This window comes from Nothoprocta perdicaria, unplaced genomic scaffold (genome assembly GCF_003342845.1).
Source record: "Nothoprocta perdicaria isolate Ctin4 unplaced genomic scaffold, notPer1 scaffold_1, whole genome shotgun sequence".
In the NCBI taxonomy this organism is placed as follows: Eukaryota; Metazoa; Chordata; class Aves; order Tinamiformes; family Tinamidae; genus Nothoprocta; species Nothoprocta perdicaria.
The window spans coordinates 9,593,068-9,610,736 of NW_020454093.1; the positions used below are offsets into that span (position 1 = coordinate 9,593,068).

Sequence of the window (17,669 nt, forward strand, 5' to 3'; positions counted from 1 at the left end):
TTTGTCAACAATTGTAACATCTTAAAATCAAAAGTAATGTTTCAAAATTTAATGCCAGTTTAAGTGCCAGCTTAAAAGTTAGACCCAGGAGTAAATTGCAATGTTTTCTTTCTTTCGCACAAAACATAGTGCTTGACAAACACACATGGTTCATCCTGCTTGCCCTGCAACCTGCARTGATGGTCTGGTAATTCCAGTTCCTGATATTGCCTGTTCCAGCAAATGATCWTATAATTTATAGCAAAACCAAAAACCTTTGGACAAATGGTGTACTGTGCAATATATTTATACATTTATGTRTATATATATATAAATATATATATAAAGGAAAAATAAATTCCCTGCAAGTACTGTGTTCTGTCTTTACATTTCAGTTTTCCTGAAGGAAGTGAAGATGTGAAGACCCTCAGCTCTGGAAGATGCCAACCTTGAGTAAGAGCCCACCTTTTCATTTGTTAGGTTACCAAGCTCCTTGTTTTGCAGCCACCCCACGTAGCCACCCCATCCTAGCTCTGTGATGCAAACTGAAGTTTTTATTGAGTGAGACCTAAGCAGCTGTAATCACTTCTGATGGTATCAGGTCAAAATCCAGATCTCAAGATACGTAAGGAATTAACCGGACGTGACCCTAAAGCATTGCCAATCACCAGTAGCCAGGGAAATTCCCAGGAAGCCGCAAGAGCAATTACTGACATATCTGTGCTTGGAAATTCGTGTGGCCTGAGCACCTAAATTGAGAGATTAGTTTTTCAGGAAGAGCTTTGTGTTGAGCAGAAATAGTAATTCTGGGTAAGGACGCAGGTGACTGGGCTTCTSTGTCAGCCCTTCTGCCATTACGGTGTCTGAGCTTGCAGTGAGGGTGAGGGAAGAAATCACCTTTTCCACCTTCTAGCTTGTACGAACATCATTGTGTTTCTGTAACGACCTAAAATCATCAATTTCTTGATAATTGTTGTGATCCACACTCACCCTTTCAGCGTTTAAGCAGGTTTCAGAACCTCTCCATTGTATTAGTTCCATGCCCCTTTGCTTTTCTCAGTCCCTTACAGATCCATCTGTTCATACAAATTCCTTTTTCCTGATGTTTGTGGATTAAGATCTGCCTGGGTGCAGGTTAATGTATTAAATGATCTGTGSAGAAGAAAGGAGCATTCAGGGTTCAAGCATTGCATCATTTGGATGAGAGGCGGGAGTTTCAAGAGAGGATGTTCTCTGTAACCGTCTTCTTTCTTGAAATTCAGCCTTTCAGACTCCACATACAAACAATACATCAGCGTCAGGGCAGCTGGTTAGTGCTGAAAGCTGTGCTGAATTGGGAGTTTGCCTGCCCAGCCTCCACATTGCCCACTCTTCTGCCAGATTTCTGCTCAATAGTTGGCAGTTGGTAACATGACCATGCAACTCCTTTTGCACAGAGTGTCAACTTGAGATTTTAAAGGTTGTAAGGATGGTTAGTTCTCCAGCATGGCTTGGATCTGGCATCTCCAAACTTTGGGTGGTAGAACTTGGGCAAATGCTCATGAAAATTCAGGAATGTGTAGTGAGCCTGAAGGTAGTGGAGAGTCGAGAGGCAGTGACAGTGTAATTGGATGTTGGAGTTGCTGCAGGAAGGAGGCCTCCCATAATAATTTGGACAGCCACGTCTTTCCAGTATGGTCCACATTTAGGAATGTCTGAGCGACTCCTGTTCATCTCACAGTCAGACTATTGCTGCAATGGCTGCATTCGTTCTGCAGGCAAATATTAATACAGCAGCTAAGGGGTGTGTTAAACTCTGGAAAGCACATTTGTGCCTTTCAGGATGCTTTATTCTACAGGACAAATGTACTAAACCTCTATTGTGGTTATAACGGGTATGAAAGCACCTGGGGAAAAATAGTAATGAGGAAGATTTCTGCTTGGGTATTAGCTAGGAGATTTTGTGCCACACAGGAMAGCAGGGCCCCTCTTGCCTTCAGGGGGAAGAGAAGTTTAGTTTCATGGGATAGTTCTTGAAAAGTGGGGCCTGCCTTCAGGAACGAAAATATTCTTGCAACAAAGCTTTAAATACTGATATGAAGTAAAATACTAATGATGCTGCCAAAACACCAACACGTGTTTATTGGAGCTCATTGTACTATGCTTGACCAGGGAGGGTAGTTTAAGCTGTTCCCTTGGAGTTGGTGTTCAGTGAGGTTGGACTCACAATCAGCATATTTAATTTCTTCTGCAGTTGAGAACAGCATTAAAATTTTCTTGGAAAAGAGCGGGACTTGCTCCTGCCAGAACCGTTCTACCCTGAGCTGCTGTAATTTCAGATGGTGGAACCAGGGTTCCGTAGCAGTTGCTCTGTGGTTTGGGTTTCCAAATACCAACTGATCTGAGGGGTAAAGGAGGATATTTTCCTCACTTACCTAACTGAAGCTTTTTCCATATGTCTCCGTTTGTAATCCTGAATCAGATTAGAATCCAGATGAAAAATGGGGCTTTGTATAAAACACTTCTCAGTTGCTTCTTGCTGTGTTTACACTGCAACTTGGCTAAAGCTAATTGAATTATTTCCAATTGCCCAAAGACCATTTAAAAACTGCAGTCMGTGTGTTTCTTTTCATCGTTGTTTGAATGGTCTTTTTTCAATTCCGCGGACCTTGTTCACTTCTGACATTTCATTAAACTGTTGGAGGAAGTTGAGATTAGTCAGGTCATTTCAAATCAACACAGCGGAGCCATTCAGCCGCAATGTGCGGGGAGGAGGGAAGCCTGCGCGCCGGGTTCCAGACCAGATACGGACTGTCCTGCCACACAAAACAGAAACATTGTCCCCGCTCCCCAGCTGGCTTCAGTGTCAATGTCATTTTTAGAGCAATGAGACTGCATTGCAAAAATCACTACAAGGGATTCAAGTTTCAAGCCAATCTTGTGGGAGGAAAGGGGAGAGACTTTGTATCTGAAACTGTTTTTGATTTGGCTTTTTGGTGAATATCTAATTGTTTGCATATAGGTTTCTAATAAGAGCCCTAAATGCAGGGTGCCAAGTTAACATCCTCAGAGAGAAATCCCGTCACCTTCCAGCATGAGGGATCCAGGGGTTGTGGCAGGTGGAGGGTCACAGAGGCAGTCAGGACCATTCCTCCTCTTTCTCTGTGTTGCCATTGGGAGTTCTAGGTTTGGGACACCTGCATTTCACACAGTACCCTTTCTCATACAAGTTCATGTGCTTTCTTTGCAGCCTTTCCTGTGTGCAGCCCTTTGGCTTGAGAGGGAAAATTTACATGACTAAAGTCCTCCTCTGTTGTGGAAATAGAGCTGCTCTTTAGAGGGACAGCCAGCTAGACCACAATGGGCTAGAGATCAAACCCTGCTTCTTACTGTGAGAGGTTTGCCCTGGTCCAGGAAGCTGCTGTCTTCTTCCTAAAACTAGATGTAACCCTTGACATCATTTAACTTTTTTCTTTTTTATTAATAGTGCCACCAACTCCCTATTTTTCCTTTTCTTCCCAATCACAGTTCAAGTGTTACCTTTTTCCTCCTTCTATCATGTTGTCTTGCACAAAAGCAGTGTGAAATGGAGGATTATTTTCTGATRGCCAAATTCCAGCTAGCTATGATTTGCAGTTACAATAATTAATTTTGATATCAAAGGGTAGCAGCATTTGCTGTTTTTAATAGTGTCCTTTTTCCTCATTCCCCTTCTCCCTCCCCCCTTTATTTTTTCGTAATTACCAAATGTGTGCTAAAACAATGAGCTCTGCTCCATTAAAGCAGGGAGTTGCAGTTGTTTGAACTGCTCCTGAAAAATACAATGGAAGGAAAGAAGTTTTAAGACAGACAAATGGAGCCAGCCGTTGCACTCTGAGTGCCCTTGTTTGCGCTGTGGAAAGCTCTTCTGCAGACRGCCGGCTACCCCATCCTGTTGACAGCAAGAATTGATGGCTTAGGTGCCCTCTGAAACTGAGTTCTCCCGTAGCAACTCACGAGATGCACATGCTTCCATTCCCTTCCTGTTTGCTTTCCCAGATAACTCGGCAGCCCCAGGGAGCCCCTTCCGGACAGGTTTGTTCACCTGCCTTGGTGTAAGAAGCTTAGTGTAATAAATTACCTTTTAGTGGCATCAAAGGGGGATGTACGTGACCCCAGGCTCCCACACCTTCCCTTGTGAATCTGTCCTAGTTCTTTCCACGCTGAAATCTGCCTTCAGTCCCTGTCCACACTGGAGTGTCTGTGCTCACCTAGGCCAAACTGCAGCTAAACTTCAGCTGTTGGGTAAACTTGTTAAAAACCTGGGTTCTGTGGTTTTATTGTGAAGGCACTGCTTAGTTTTCTTTAGCACATGACTGAGTCTTTTTCCTTCATCCCCTGTGTTTATACAGAGAAAAGCAAGCTGTTGGATGGCAGAATGGTTTAATATTGCTTGTGCTTCACRATGCAACCCGACTGAAAAGGTTTCTGACAAATGAAGGCAATAAAATTGTCTTCTGTGCTGGATGAAGAATAGAAACCACCAACTCCGTTTTATCCAGTAAACAAGGTGTCTGGAAAAAAAACTCACTGAAAGGTAAGATTCATAAGAAAAATAAGTACAAAGGAGAAGCTTTAAAAGTCATCAGAATGCACATAAACAAAATTTCCTGGCAAGGGCAGTTTAAACCTCTGGCTTACTTGGGCCCACTGCCATCAATAGGAATCTTTCCCTTTGCTTTCAATGGGCAATGGTTCAGGCCTTGGAGAAATTGGTCTTGAAAAGATTTTGGCAGCAACAAAAAGATTCCAGCAGAAACATCTGGACTCGGCTTTCCAAGCAAGAAGTTGGATATACTTCACCAACCTTTATTCAGGTGCAGTGGGACCTGTATCACAGTTAATGTTATGTTGTAGAGTAAAATCTTGACAGATGTATTTTTAAAAAGTCATCTAATTGAAAATGAAGATGATAATAATTTAAAAATGAAGTGTAAATGAAAAGCATAATCTGATTTTTTTTGTTTTTCTGGTGCAGTGATAACGCATACAGGAAGAACCATAATATCTTTAAAGATGCTTCTGCTGACTATTTTATGCCAGAGTATTTTGCTTGTTTACTCTGGACAAGAAAAAATGCATAAAAGCAGTCTGGGATTTGTGCTTCGTTATGTTGTTGTTCCCTTATGTGCTTGTTCTTTACACGTTATTTGTCAGTGTTTGTCTATGGTGTATTTTATAGCATTTTAACCACATGGAAAGTATGCACGAAGCTGAACATGTTAAACTTGATGAATAATCTCTTGTGTGTAGATGTAGCCATGTATTTCTGAGGAAGAAAAAAAAATACACTAAGAGCACTCTTTCCTCTGCAAATACACTCGTAAGGAACGATCCCAGAGGCGCACAAGATTCTCCCTCTCTGAAGTGCTGTGAGAGTTTCCATGCAGTTCCCTACCTTCATTGCTGACTACAGCCGCAAACCTCAAGCCAGCAGAGGGGAGCTGTGAACCTTTTCTGACCATATTTATTTGAAAATGTTACGTTGAAGTGTATGTATAGAGGCACGAAGATGCAGAGCTCGGCTTCCTAGCACATGCTTCTCAATTGGTGCTGTGGCTTGTCCTTCGCTTCACACTGCTCTTCGGAGCAGCTAATTCAGTGTGTCTGCATGCAGCTTTTCTCTGGAGCCCGGGCTTCAGAGGGGCCCCTGTTTGCACAACTTGGGGAGAAATAACCTCTTTGGAGATGGGGAGACCACAGGGTCTGTGTTCCTCTGCTGGTGCAGTTGGGTGAGCCTCGCACACCAGCACCGTGCATCTTGTGCTGGTCTGTGACTCCCCAAGTGTACGTGACCCTTCTGTGTGTGTGACACTGGCCTGTGACCACCTGTGTCATGTTCTGTTTGGATAGCAGTGCACCCGAAGGATGAGTATGCAGCAAATGTCAACTTGACAGCTTAGCTCTCAGTACAACCTCCCACTTYTAGCTCTGAGGGCTGTGGTTTAATGCTGCGTCTTGGCCACAATGGYAGGAGTGACTTCGAGTCACGTTTCCTGCTGGCAGTAACAGCAGAGCAATAAGCAGATGGGGTTGTGTAACYCAGGTGCACAGAGCTGCACCTCTTACCTTTTTCCAGGCACACACGCAAGAAGGGGTGCCCTCCAACTAAAATGTAACTGCTACGCCTGGTGTARTGCTGTGGGTTGCTTTGCTTCCTGCTCCGGGAACTTTCAACAGGGATAAAACTTGTTAGCTCTCTTCAAAGCAGTAAAATAGAAGATGTTTAGGAAATGAATAGAAAAATGGCATGGGATGACAGAAGCTACCTCAAAGCACGTRGAGTTCCACCCAACACCTGCAGACGAACAGAGATAGACAGAAGCACTGGGTGATTGTTTCTGTCTTCTTTCTGTCTTCTCCGAGTATTAGCAAGATGCTCCAGAGCTTCCCGAAGCTCTCTCCCCAACCAGGTATTCAGGAGCACTCGGGCAGCGATCTCCAAGTGATGCATGCACCAGCACAGCCAGATTAGCACTACAAAGCCACCGATGAGGGGCCTCAGCACGGTGGGCCTGAATGYCCTCAGAAACTGCAGGTTGGACATCCAGAAGTGCAGATCATCAAGCTAAGTGTGAGCACATGTAGCTGACGCAAAAGCTCATGCAGTGTATTAAGGTTTGGGTTTAGGCTATAAGCCATATAACACAAAGKGAGAACGTTATTTATAAAGCTGTAGGTAATATGATGTGAAAAGTCTTTTTCCTTTGCATCTTATTTCTTATTTTTAAATATTTGGATACTCAAAAAAAGACATTGATKTTTACTAAAATTAATCTTTTTTAGAACAATTACATTCTCTTGCCTGGGCCCAACTCRCAACTTCGTAGACTTTTTCTGCCGTGAAACAGCTACTCTTACACAAATGGCATTTAAGAGTGTTCCTTTTCTGCCTTCAGGACTTTTGGAGTAGTCCTTCTTTTTCAGTTTTAAGATGACCAAATAGTTCCAGTAATTTCTGATCTCCCTGCCAGTTTATTATTAGTGCAGTTGGCTACAAACCAGCTGACTGATGTCAGTCTCATAATGAAGAATGACAGAGCTAGACAAGGGTCCCACGAGAAACTGAAAGAGGAGGATCAAACACAATTGTAAAGAGACTACAAGTTCTCTGGCAAAAGTTTAACATTTTTATAGTAGTACTTATTCAACGTTTCTTTTTCTTTCCTTTTCCTGGGTGTGTGAATGTTGTATCGTACTCTGATTTTTTTTTAATGTGTCGTGTAATAGAGTACATGAATATTCTTATTTAATGTGAATACGTAACACAATTTAATAACTTGTGAATATATCCTACAAGGTAAAACGTACACCTCATCATTTGCTCTGTAGCCTTAGATTTGCATCTTGTTGTTATATAAATGAATCATAATTGTGAAAAAAGCCACATTTTCCAAGGCTGCAAAACAATTTTTCTACCTATTGTAGGCACAGGAAGGTGGTTGCACGGACCTAGGGATCTGGAGACATTAATAAAGCTTATGGATTCTGTCAGCTGCAGCACCAGTAACTGAGCGTTAGCAGGAGAGCCTCCTGTGTCCTTTCCTCATCCCTTCTGGAGCTCTGTTCTCAACTCAGCTGCATCTGATTTTGCAAGTAAACATTTTTTTCTTTTTAAGATTCCTGTTGTAGAATGGTCTTTGCAAAAGTGACCAATTGCAAGATTGGATATCTGGATTACATCAGACCAGAGTGAAATAGTAAAAACTAATTTTCCTGGACTTCTAAGCACTCCCAGTTTAAGATTGCTCTCTATTAAGATGTCTAATTTTTAGTGCTCTGCCATTCAAASTAGGTTGCTAAAAGAAAATTTATGTGCCTAAGAGTAAGGTTTTTTGAAGCCATCAGTGCTAGAAACTAATTGTGATCTGGCCAGTAGGAAGAGCAGTAGGGAGTTGCTCTGCTCACTTGAGTCTGAGCTGCGGTGACATGTCACTCTTCTTGCAGCCAGGAAAAGCTGCTGCATGAGCCATACTTATGTCTAAAATTCATTCGGAGACCAAGCTGTGCTTCATCTGAGCTGACTCTGGGATCCAGTGCAACATAATCTGCAAATCACAAAAGACATCTGGACTTCTGTATTCAAAGTGTTTTGAAGAAAATGTGAGTCTCATCTCATTTTCCATTGCCTGAACTGTATCTTTACTGTCATCTGTGCTGCTCTGCTGGTGATAAAAAGTTTCCAAGCTTCAGGCTATATGAATATGTAAAACATTCCAGCAAATTCAAATACCATCTTGCCTCAGTGCAAATGTACAAAGGTGATTTGCCAGCACACGAGGCAACACCTAACCTATGAAAAATCCACTCTGTTTCAGCAGACAAGAAATGTGCTCTGGGAAAAGTTTGAACTTGATTCCTTAAAACCAGGCTATCAGTTTAAGGAGATCTCCTTTAAGATATCCATTTCCAGATTTCCACGTGGTATGAAACATTTGCATTTGTGGAAGGCAAAAGCTGTGCTAGGGGAAGACCCACAGAGCCCCATGATGTCTTTTGTTCAAGCAAACCTCCCAAACAGGAAAGAGAAAAAAGAAAAAAAAAARGAAAAGAGGAGGCATTTCTTTGCTTATTCTTTGCTTTGAACAGTTTCAAAAAATTTGGATATGGTTGTTCTGAGGCCAGCTCATTGATTTTTATTCTATATTACTGCCTTTTTCTGTGGTCCGTTTACAAGCTGCCGTGAACTTCCCATAGGCAGGTCAAGAACTCCCAAAAGCCACAGTACCTCTTTTAACAGTTAAACTCAGGATAGAAGGGGAAAAAAAACAAAGACGCTGAGAGGAATTCCCATGGGAGTTTACTCCCCAGCTTGTGTAGTAAGCAGGTGGTTTTGTGCCCAGAATCTGTGAATTCATGTCTGTATTGGTAAGGCTTGTAATTCTTTCCACTTCATCTCACCATTCCCCAGGCTTTCCCATGCCTTTAAGAGCTTATCAAATACACGGTCCAAGGAGGATCCACAGGAAACAAAAGGTCACATGGCATTAAGAAGTAATACATTTTCATTAGGTACTTAAGATAAAAACTATAGAGTGTTTCTCTCTTCTGGCTTTCTGTTCTTTTTCCTCAGAGTACAGATCTCCAGAGCAATGCTAAATGTCACTTTAATCCAAGCGAAAATGATCACTGTAACCAACCAGAAGGGCCCAGAAACGCCAAAGGTAATGCACACCTTGAAATGTGTTCATCGGGTCAGGACCGTGGTGAGGGGACCCCACCGACTGCGAGGAAATTGCACATTTGTTTTGCATCTGTTTGTAACAACAGAAGCTCCAGCCGCGCAGTGGTCGCCTAACTCTGAATTGAGGCACTGGTTCAAAACTGACTCAGAGGGACGTGTGCCAGCAGCACCACTGAATGTGCATTAYATATAATACGGCAGGAAATTTGGACAGCAACTTGCTATAACACTGTTTTGGAAATGCATGAGTCACTGTTTCTGGAATCCATACCCTTTCTCTGCATGTTTTTGTTCTAGATACCCCGTTATGTCCTTTGAGAAAGCATGAAGCACTGAGGCCAATTAGYTTATCCAGGATCCTTATGTTGGAATATACTAATTCATCTGTCTTGTTGGGAAAAAAAAAATCCACAATTTTCTACCATTGTGAAATGTTACTCAGGATGCTTTTGTAATTGATACTGACTTCTCTTTTTTTTTTTAGGGTAATCTGCTGAACCTTTCACTTCAGCTGTTGCCGTCACTGGCTTTCCTGGTGCTTTCAGGTGAGGGTACTTCTATTCCTCCTGCTCCTGCTACCACATACACAGCATTCCTTCACTGTTGTGTTTCAAAATGCCTCTTAGAAGACCTGAGCACTTGAAACACTCACAGAGTCACGTATATGCTCCTCATTTACTCGCTATGACGGGGCTATCTCTGCATTTCCTTGGTTTCCTTTCTCCTCTGCTCCCACTGCTGGTTCTTTCCGCAGTTCCAGGCTGCACTTCCACCTTCTGTATACAGCTCTGCACTGCATGGATAGCCCACGAGTTGCCCTCTAACACCTCATAATTTGTCTAGAACATCTTATATTTTTTTACTGCTCACACTAAAATCTATTGCTGAATAGAATTAAAATGAAAATAGGTTTATTTAATCAGATAAATGCATATGTGTAGGTGTGTGCACGCATGCGCACGCTTTTCCTAAGAGACAGAGAGAGAGGTATGTGCCAAAGGGGCAAAGAGCAAGAGTAATGAGCAACACCGTTCTGCCAGAAGCAGGCCACRGGGGAGTGAGCAGCTTCCCAGCTTGTGATCAGTTACCTGTGTGAAGTTAAGCATCTAAGCAAGGAAATGTTACCRAAGATGAGTAAAATTATGGAAGTTAGGAAGAACTGGGGTGGGGAGTTAGAGCTCCATCGTTGTATCCCTTGTGAGTCAGATTCACAAGGAGGTCTTAGGTGCCTGACAGGCTTTCTAGATATTGGCGCTTGGATGTTGGTACTCGGATGTACTCACAACATCTCTGTCATGAGCGGTGAGCTAATCCTGCTGKCACCTGGGGCACCCCTGGAGCCCCAAGGATGCTCAGGACCAACCACAGAGGTGGCAGCACGGGGATGCAGACACAGGGTTCCCCGCCTTTGTCATCTGCTCGTCCTGGTCTAGCAGGAATAGCCAGAACTTGCCTAACCCTCCCTTAGCAGCCAGGGAGCAGATGGGTTATATCCTGCCCATGTCCAGTAATAAAAACACTCAGCCGGGAAATGGGAGATTTGGGAAGCTGAATTCCCCCCTTTTTCCCATAACAGATGTGCAGCAGATTTACAGCAACAGCTAATCTGCTCTCCGAAGAGTTTCCTAATCACCAGCCTGATAGAACCACGTCTCTCAGTTGTTCTTAAATGAGGTAAAGCCAGTGGGGTTCTTTAACTTTTTAAGACATCTTTTCRTTATTAAGAAGCTAATTTGGGGGAGGGGGAGGCATTTAATAACAGTCGGTACAAAGGGCTTGACTGAAAGCAATCAAGCCCATCATGGACATCCCCAGCAGATGCTGTGTAGTAGCACTGCATTGCACACACACGTGCCTTTTAATAGGTCTGACATGTTATGCAGACCTGCACTTATCCCATCCGACTCCTGCTTATAGCTTTCCTTGAAGCTGAGTAACATTGTGGTGAAACTGGCTGCTCAGCATTTGATTATTTTTTTATTTCTGTTATCAGTCTTTTTTAGGATTGCGGGTAGCTGGGCATCACAACTCAGGTTCACTCCTGGGTACCTCTGCCAACCTGTTGTGGTTGCTTCATTGCATGGTGATTTAGCACGCGCTTCACATGTTCCCAAGCACAACAAAGATCAGGGTCAAAGCAGACCCCGCAGACTGTACCCGCTGTCAGCTGCTGAGCCTGGGATGGGATGTTCCCTGGTTACCTACCTATAACTCTTACAGCTATATGGCCTTCATACRCCTTTGAATTGTGTTAGCCATGGGAAGAACATACAGAGTGAAGCAGGTCTTGCCCTGCAGCTCTGTGCGCAGGTTCTGTGATTAGGCTGCTTGGCTTTTGGGTTTGTTTCCAGAAAATCAAGAYGGCACAAGAGAGCTTCCGCACTGGCATGTTATACATGCAAGTGTGACTCTGCATCATTTAYAAGTTTCTTAAGACCCTATTTGTAGGAGGAGTCATCTCGGCTATTTATTACTGGTGTTTATAAAGTACTGACTTAGTTGATCTTTCCTAGAAGAATTTGGGTTTTTCATCTGAATTCTAGCATTAGTATTTGTCCTAGGTATGGCTCAACCAAAACTCCTAAGCTCTTTAATATTATTTATGAGTTTGTGGCATTAGAGAAGGGAAAGAACTAAATCTGTGCCACAAGCCCATAACAGTGGCCACTGGAAATCTGGGGGAGAAAGACTGTTACACTAATATCATAACAACTCCATTCACCTTTCTCATTTATGGCTAATAAAAAGTACAGCAAAGATCAGTATTAAAATGTTATCCACTAGGCTTGAACTGGGGGGGGGGGGGTCGTAACGTGGGGCCTTTCTCCCATGTTTTCTTCTTCCCTGTTTTCACAACATCTATACGTATGAGTCTCTTTTGCTCCAGTGTCTCTGTTCCCCCTTGAACACTTTCAGGGGCTGAAAAGTTAAAATAACACAGAGTGGGTTTAGTGCAGTGCACCACACATTGTTTCTATCATGTGAGAATTGCTTAACTGCAGYGCACTTCAGCAGCACAATTTATTACAAACCTTGGAAGTCATTTCAGGAGCCCAAGGACCTCGTGGACTTTGGACCAAGTTTCTGCGAACTCCTCCGATGTGCAGTCCTGAGGCAGATGTCTGGAAACGTGTTCTTGTGCATTTATCTGCTAATGCAAACGTCCCCATGCAGGCATTAACACTCAAGAGCATTATGCGGATTTGAAACAATCCCTGGAAGAGTTGGGTCCCATAAAAATTTTTCTGACAGACATAATCCTTCTCCTGTGCCTTGCCAAGCGCCTGCTCACGCGGCGGGAGCCAGACTGCACGAAGCGAGGCCGCTGCCTGCTTCCCTGCTTCCCTGCTCCTGGTGCTCCAGACTCCACAGCCTCCTGCCCAGGGCCGCCCGCGCTCCAAGGCTCACTGCAAACCCTCTGCTTGGGAAAGAAGCAGCAATGTCGAAGGCAAAGATAAAACGGGAGATAGGAGGATCCTCCTGCGCTTTCATCTGCACAGATGACTCATGTGGGACAGGTTTCCTCTTCTCTCTGGATTAATGCCTCAAGGAGAGGAGCAGCAGAATTAAGGCTTTTTTTGCTGCTGTTGAAAATAGTGTTTGCTTGCTTGCTTTTGCCCTGCTCTGTGAGGTCTTTGAGGCAGTGGCTGTGAATGTGCGCAGCACACAGCACAATTGGCTCCCATCTTACTGGGGCCTCTCAGTATTAGTGTAATAAAAGTAAATACCAAGCGGTCAGGATTTAATTATAATCTGGACATTCTGTGCTCTGGCAGTGGATTACAGGAGCCATTGACTTGTACCTTAAGGCACTGAATCTGCTGTTGGCACAAGGATGAATCTATGTAAAGGGACAAGACAGCAAAGTGCAATCCCACGTTTCTGTAGGACACAAGCTAAGAGGAAGTGATTTCAGTAATTCAACTCTCTGCTTGTTGGAACAGCTCCAGCTGTGGCTTTTTGTGTTGCACTCTGATGACTATTTCAAGGAGTTAAGTACTATTTTATGGAAGATGGAGAGGCAAAAGCTTTCATTAGATAATGATTATATTAGGACCCAGATCCTCTCATCATTCTTTGAAGAGGAACGTTAAACGATAAATGTTGCTATTATCTTCTGATTTATTCTCTTCCACCCTCATTTTTACTTTGGTAGGAACTGATTCTGATTATCTCTGTGAAGAATAATGCTCAGATGCAAGAGAAGAACGTGCTGTACGGTCCATAGTGGGTTTCTTTTTGCCTTCCTTAATTCTGCCAGCTTGAGGTTTTTGGTGACATTTTTCCTATTGTTATTTCAATTTCAAAACCCCCTTGTAATTTATTTTTGTAGTTTCAATTCTTTCTGTGCTAGGCTATTGTACCAGCACTATATTAGCACACTTGCATCCAAGGATGAACTTTATCCAATATATTTTATACTGTCTTAAGAAAACAACAACATAGTGTTATGAACTAGCGAATAAATTACTTTGATTCTACAGCACTATAAAAAAAAATCATGAATTTGTGGAGCTCAAACAAAAGCAGCACTGACAACTTTAACAGTATAATACCATTCCTAAAACTGTTGCCAGAGGTCCCCTACAGACATATTTCCGTAGCTATTCTGGTTGTGCTAACTCTGCCTTTGCTCAGAGCATAGTTTGAGATCGAGGGGCCTGATGAGCGCTGCAGTAAGGCCCGAGGCTYGGCCCACTGCACCCTTGTTGCTCCCTAGGAGAGGAGCTCAGGAAGGGCCTGTTGCTCTTCCCAAGACTTTCATCCCAAATAAGCAGGGACCTGGAACTGAAGGGGAGGCAGCCGGGAGATGCAGCTGCCTGTCGGCAGCACAAGAATTGGGTCAGGAAAATACCAGGTCTGCTCCTTCACGAACAGAGGAGCAGAGGATCCCTGGTGATGWTCTCCAGCCTTGAGAGCAGGAGCTCTTGGGTGTATAGGGAGTGTAGTTCTACAGAGGTTTGGCAGTTAAGGGATTTTTTTTAAGAAATATAAATGTTCTCTGTTGTTCACTGCTCTGTGATTAAAAAACAAACACACCAACATGTCAGATGGGAGTCTGGCAGTTCTTTATAACTAAGTCGCAACTATTTCATTTCTGCTGATTACTAGTAGTGTGATTTCCAGTGTGAGACCTTGTGCCACGTGCTCCAGGTGTCCCTGCCTGAGCAGGGGGGTTGGACTAGATGATCGCTAGAGGTCCCTTCCAACTTCAACCATTYGGTGATTCCGTGAGTGTTGACTAGCTTTGAAAATATTAAGCCCTGTTTTTCTGATGCAGATCACGGCAATGGAGCCTCATGGCCTGCAAGAGAGGCCAGCAGCAGAGGTTTAGGGGCAGCATTTAAGGAACAGTTCACCATGTTTAGCAATGAACTATATGAACCKTACTAATCCCATTGGTCTCCCTTAYATTTTTGCATCCCACGGCAATCTGTGGCAAGGAATTCCACAGTGTTCTCGCATAAAAAAGGAGCCCTGCTCTCTGACATCTTATTTGGCTTCTCCYCAGTTCTTGATAACAAATAACAAATGTGTTTTGTATTCACCGTCTCCACACATTTCATGATTTTATACATTTTTTCTATAGATGTTTTATAAAGCCTTTTCCTCTCATCATTTGTTTTCCATGCTAAAAAATCCTGTTTACTTTCCTCTAGTCTTGAAACTATTGCATTGAAAGTCTAATAATCCATTTTACCTCCCTTTGCACTTTCTCTCCACCTACTGTATTTGGATGCAGGATGCCCAGTATGCAGGAATGTGTCACAATGATATTTTACCTATTGCTCTCCAGTTCCTCCCTAATGCATTCAGTGTGGCACTCATCTCCCCAGGGGCACTGAGGTGAGGCTTCCAAGAACTGCCTTTGATGACACTGCAATCTCGTTGCTGAGTGATAACAGCTCAGTTAGACCTATTGACTGACCCCTATCAAGCTCTGGAGAAAAAAAAAAAAAAAAAAAAAGCCTTGGAAAATCCCATGATGTACTAAAGTCACAAATGTTAATTGCAGTTAAGAGTTCTTTTTGGCCAGTAGTAATTAATTAGCGTTCAAATACCACTAACAGACTGAAGGACAAACTTCCTGAGAGTTCAATCACAGCATATCCAGAACTATTAAAGAGGATGGGTAAAACACCAAAAATCCCCATTTTGGGGAGAGGAAGAGAATACGAACAAACAAATGAATGGCTGCGGCTGTAACTTGGTCTTAATGTTGCTCAGTGTTGTTCGCTGCCCTTGATAATAAAAAGATACATGGGAMAAAATAAATAACCACAACAAACACAAGAAGATTTGAGGCTAAAATATTTTGTATAGTAAAAATTCTACAAAGTAATATTAAAACTATCAAAAAATTACATTCATTTAAAGGTTAAAATAACACTTATTAGACTCGTATGTTGCCTTCCTTTTACTCAGGTCCCAGCTCAAAAATGTTCTTTACCAAAAGCCTTGCTAAGTGTGTGTGTTGATCTGACGAYGTCAGTGAGTCATAGAAGTGGTTAAGAGTGGGGGGCACCTAAGGGACTGGCTGGGAGGAATAGATATCAGGCAGATAACAGGACAGCAAAAATGTCTTTTTTTTTTTCTTTTCCCAGCAAAGGGACATTAAATTACCATCGATCCAGCTGAGGCCAGTGAGTCAGAAGATTCAATTCCCATAGCACTAGGAAAAAAAAAAAAAAAAAGAAATTCAGAAGCTCTGATATTTGTTACATGTTTAAAATAAAACTTCAGCTCACAGAGCATGATTTCTACTTCRGGTTTAATTGTTTATAGATGTTTATAGTCAAGTAATTCTCCATTCCCTCTGAAACGTACTGCTCCAGATGACTTGTCTGATCAAGCCCTGGCAGGTTGCCACATCTGCTACCTGGGTATTGCTGCTGCCACAGATAACTAGTGGTTTTTTAGTAAAGGTACAGAAGCATGTTTCTATTTTTTCAGTTTTATGCCCAAATACCTTTTTGTGTGTGTGTGTGAAAAAGAAGCATCTCTGAAGCTGCAGTACACGTACAAGAACACTGAGGTAATATCATATATAATATTAGCTTTTGCTAATTGCCAGTAMCTCAGTCTGTGTTTGCACTGGTGTGCTGCCATCTGCTACACGCACACAGAAGACAACCCAGAGGAAGGCTCTGAATGCGGAGAGGAGAGCAGAGCGAGCCCAGGCCCATCTGTGCTCCACGGGGCTTTCCCARCCATAGTGCGCCTGGTGGGAATGGGGTTGCAACAATTCCTTGTGCAATGGGAGAGTCTGGAGGGGAACTGCAAGGCTGATTTCTTTCCTGAACTCTGTCAGATGTTGCAGAGATGTTTCTTCCCTTAGGCAAGCTCTGTCTCAAGGGTGAGAAAGAGATGTAGAAATTGCAAGACAATGAAATGTGATGAATTTCTATTGTTTGTAAATACTGTTCTGCCGAAGTCAAATCCCCAGGTGCTTTTAAGTGTCATCATTATCTCCCTTTCATTCTTCTAGGAAGTCTTCCCTTTAAATTAGACATTGCAATCTCTCCTGTCCCTGGGATTGCCTGAAGAGGGGCGTGGATCAGGAGAGCTGTTTGATGTTTAGCCTGAACAAGATCAACGTGATGTTTTGGGGTTGAAGAAAGCAATTACCACACTTGGCGCATGGAATTTTTGCATTGTGTTCTGTTTTTCACTCATCACCTTGCAGTGATGAGTGAAAGAAAAAGAGAGAAAAAGTTTTTTTTCTTTACAGTTACCTACTCTTGGTTTAAGAAATATCAGATGGTGTCAATAATGCTCTACTTTGTGAGGAGAAAAGCAGATCACGCACTTTATTTCAGAAACAGTTCTCACAAAGATAACTTTTTTTTGTCATTATCAGGTTTTGCTACAATTTATTCTATTACTTGCTGTATTTTAAGGCARCACTGGAGCTTCTACTCCTTGAGAGCACCTCAGAATACTTGCATCGGGGTGYGAGTTTTGCCAATCACACAACACCTACATAAACTGAGGCTAGTCTTAATCTCTCAAGCACACTTTGATTTGCAGCTGAGATGCTTCTTAGGTGTTGAAGTGAAATCAGGAACTCCTTCATAGGCTTCTATATAAAACTTCTGCATGAAACTGCTTTATATAACCTGAGAGACTGTTTGAATCCCAAGAAACTGAAGACAGAACATATTTAATGAGGTATTTCCATTTCAAGAGCTGTTTCCCTTGTTGAACCGCCAAACCTGTTACTCAGCCTTTAAGATGCAACACAGAGGGAGGCTGTTCATGTGCAAGGAACGACAGGAAAGTTCATGCCTGATGCTGTGAGCGCAGTAAGTGCCAGCCACCCCATCCGCAATTTCCTAACAAAACACAAATGTGCTCCATGGCAGGGCTGATAGATTTATGCCCCACAGCATAATAACACTGGTGAAGGGGGAAAAAAATCTTGTCTATTTTGCAGTAAGTGCTTTTAAAATCAAATGGGTCTATTCACAGGCCATTTTTCATGCTG

At 42.8% G+C, this 17,669-nt stretch overlaps 1 long non-coding RNA gene across 1 annotated transcript; it reads left to right on the forward strand.

Moving 5' to 3' along the window:
- The first annotated feature begins 369 nt into the window (after positions 1–369).
- LOC112945726 lies at positions 370–7,994 on the forward strand. The gene is made up of 4 exons (XR_003249069.1): positions 370–432; positions 4,350–4,534; positions 7,426–7,593; positions 7,945–7,994. It is a non-coding gene; the product is annotated as an uncharacterized LOC112945726 (long non-coding RNA).
- Positions 7,995–17,669: the final 9,675 nt, after the last annotated feature.